Below are 3,838 nucleotides of genomic sequence, written 5' to 3' on the forward strand. Positions count from 1 at the left end.
CCAAGATCACCCATTGGGTTTCATGACTCAGCGGTGATTTGAACCCCAGTCTCCAGAGTCATAGTCCAACACTCAAACCATTTACTCCCAGCAATGTAATGTATGTAGGAATGCCTTTCTTGTGCTGGATGTGCACCAGAAGGCTTGGATGAGTGTTAAGGGAAAAAACTGTCACAGTAAAAAAAAAACCTCAATGTCTTTTCATGCGTTTTCTGTCAAGTGTGAATCCTAACAGCTATGTAGCCAACCAGGAAGTGGAAGTGAGACATTTTTCAACTGAAGTTGTATACTAAACAGCATAGGTACAAATTGCAGACAGGCTAAATGTTAAAAGAATGTCTCATATGAAAATAGTCCCAGCAACCAGGTGTGGGCTGGCAGTGGAAGGAAACAGAATATATAGAAGAACCCAAAAATATTTGGAATAACTTCTTGACCATAAAAGATGCAGAGGTAGCTGTGTTGGCCATTTAACAAATACAAACAAAACTCCATCAGGGATGCCTTTCTTGGCCACCCGAAATGCCCAATATACTTGTGGCAAGCTTTGGAGCTCCATGGGCTTCTTCGCCAGGCAAGATATCACAAACCCAACAGGAGAAAGAAAGGGAGGAAACAACAGGAGATGTTAGTCAGATGCCATCATGTTCTTTCAGCCCTTAGTAGAGATGGGAGGATGGGGAGGAGGATAGCTTTTGCAGACAGGCTCCTCCTCCTTCCGGCCATGTGGGGAGATTTTCAAAGTTCAGGAAATTTGAAGTCCATTTGCATCTCTCAACAGGGATCCCTCTTTTGCAATCCAATATGTCTCCATTCCAATGAGTTCATAGGCCTCTCTGTAGCTGACCTACTCATATGCAAAGGGATTTTGTAGCACTTTAGTGTGCAAAAGAAAACAGAGCATAAAGTTTCATAAACTTGGTTTACTTCCTCAGATTCAAGTCAACAAAAGCTTATGCTACTTCTTTTGCACAGTTAGTCTCAAAAACTGGTACAAGAACCCTTCACATACTGATATTCTAGACTTAACATGGCTATATCTCTGAATTCTTAACCATAAGAGACAGTGTAATAGTTAAACTCCCTTGGAAAGTACAGTCGGCCCTTCTTATACACGGATTTCTTATACACGGATTCAAGCACCCACGGTTTGAAAATATTCTAAAAAGTATAAATTTCAAATATGAACCCTTGATTTTCCATTTTTTATAAGGGACACCATTTTGCTATGTCATTATATATTTTAATGGGACTTGAGCATACACAGATTTTGTTATCCACGGGGGATCTTGCAGCCAAACCCAGCGTATAACAAGGGTCCACTGTAGTATACTCTTTTCCATCAGACGTTTTTAAACAGCGACAGTACCAGACCAGAGTGACCAGACGCTTTCCTTTTCCAGGACATCTACTACATTTCAGCCTTCTGAGTAGCAGGAATTCCAAAATGTCCTCCATTTTGAGCATTATTACTATTATTATTGGGTTTTATTTATATAGCACCGTAAGTTTTGCATGGTATTTTACAAAATCATGAAACAACATACATGACTTGGTTTACATTTCTTGGAGTCATTTTAGCTTTTATTTGGTCACATCCTCCATTTTTCTTGAATGACCCATGTTTTGTCCCAAGAGCGATGCTATGGACTTTGGGTGTAGTAAGGCCTCTGGCTCTTGGGAACACAGCCAGAACAAAAGACTTGTCCACAAATTTCTTAAGTTTCAAAAGCTTTACTGGTTATAAACACAAACATGAAAGTGATCTCCTTTTTCTTAATAGTCCTTCCTAAATACCTTGCTCTCTTCTTGATGGATTCTATCTTTCTTCTTCTGAGGACTATCTTTCTTCTTTTGTGGACTTATCTTTTTGTCAAAGGAAAATACTCTCTCCAGGTCTGACTTGGCTGAAATCTTACTATACACTGAAAATAACTAGAGAGAGACAGTAAGAGACCCTGGGATTTCCCACAATCCTTGTACAGTGGTACCCCGGGATACGAATTGACCGCGTTACGAAATTTCCGGGGTACGAAAAAGTTAGATTTAAAAAAACTGTTCCGGGTAACGAAAGATTTTTCGGGTTACGAAATTAATTTCGGCGCGAAATTCAAATCGGAAGCGCGGCTAGCGGCTTTCCAGCGGCTTTTCGGGTTGCGAAATGTATCGGGTTACGAACGGCGCCGCGGAACGAATTAATTTCGTAACCCGAGGTAGCACTGTATTTCTTAAAGCTGTAGATCTCTATTTCCCCTCTTAAACTAATACATAGAAAACCTAATATAATCTTAACTAAATATATGTCTCAAGAGCATCAAAGATGCTCTGGAGACATGACAACCCACATTTGTCAGTGCCTTGTCCTCCTGTGATTATGACTTCTGCTCACCCAGAACCAGACACACAGTAAAAGGGAGCTCAACAATGGTTTTTTAATGATAAAGCTGGCCAGTGCTTGGGCCATGATTCTCCCCACAGTAGCTCTCTGCCCTATGGCGCCCTTCCCACATCTCTGTGCCACTTCTGGGGGCTGTGAAGGAAGGTGCTTCTTCTTCTACCCAAGCAGCTGCCCTTGTCTGGAATGAAGTTTCCCCTCCTCTTCAAGGGAAGAAGCCTGGCTCCCTCCTTCTCTGGCCTTTGCCTCCTTCAACACTTGACTGGAAGGGTGATGGTTACTAGATGTCCTCCTTTCCCAGGACCTGCTCTCCATTTCATTACCTTCTGTAGGAGGAATTCCAAAATGGCCTCCGTTTGGAGCATGACTAGGAAGCATGAATTTATATTTCTATGGGTAGAATTCAAAGATATAGCCGTGTTAGTCTGTAGAATCAGTATGTAGAGAGCTCTTCTTGTAGCACCTTTGACTCACTGAAAGAACGAAATTGTCAGCATGAGCTTTCGTAAATGCATCTGAGGAAGTAGACTGAAGCCTAAGAAAGCTCATGCTGCCAATTTCTTTCTTTCAGCGAGTCTCAAAAGGTGCTACAAGATCTCTCTATGTACTGTTTTGATGAGTGTTTTTGAGAGCCAGTGACCTAGTGGCTTGAGTGTTGGACTACAACTCTGGAGACCTGGGTCCAAAACACACTTCATGAAATAATCCAGTTTGAGACCGCTTTAACTGCCTTTGTCTCAGTGCTAGGGTATCCTGGGAATTGTAGTTTATTGGGGGCACCAGAGCTCTCTGACAGAGAAGGCCAAATGTCTTACAGAAAACTACGATTCTCAGAATTCCCTAGCATTGAGGCAGGGCAGTTAAAGCGGTCTCAAACTGGAACGTTTCTGCAGTGTGTTTTGGAGTCACTCTCTCTCATCCTGAGGGGAAAGGCCAGGGCAAACCCTCCTCTCGGAACAAATCTTGCCAAGAAAACCTCGTGGTTATTGGCTGTTGGTTATTGTTTGGTTTTAACTCTTGAATGTTTAACCTTATACTGTTTAATCTTTAAGGAGGGGAGACTTGAATATATTGGGGTCCTTTAATCTTTGTACTTCGCTTTGATTGTCTCGACACAAAGAGGGATAGAAATAAAAGTTTTATTTATTTATTTATTTATTTATTTATTTATTAGGGTCGGGAATGGACTTGAAGGTATACAACAGACACGAGTGTTTTTGGCTGTTTATTGTAGTAATAATAATAATAATAATAACAACAACAACAACATTTCTCTGAGGTGAGGACCAGCGGTCGTCAGGGGAGAGGGCCTTAACGCCTTGACTCCCGTTGCCATGGCTACCACTGCACCCCCTCCCGCTCCGTTTCCATGGGAACGCCTTCCCTCGGGTCCGCGGCGCAGGGGCTGCTCTCCGTGCCCGTTGGGCCGTAGTGCGCAGGCGC

The sequence above is a fragment of the Sceloporus occidentalis genome, unplaced genomic scaffold, assembly GCF_023333645.1.
Source record: "Sceloporus occidentalis isolate IW3139 unplaced genomic scaffold, rSceOcc1.0.p SCAF_1, whole genome shotgun sequence".
In the NCBI taxonomy this organism is placed as follows: Eukaryota; Metazoa; Chordata; class Lepidosauria; order Squamata; family Phrynosomatidae; genus Sceloporus; species Sceloporus occidentalis.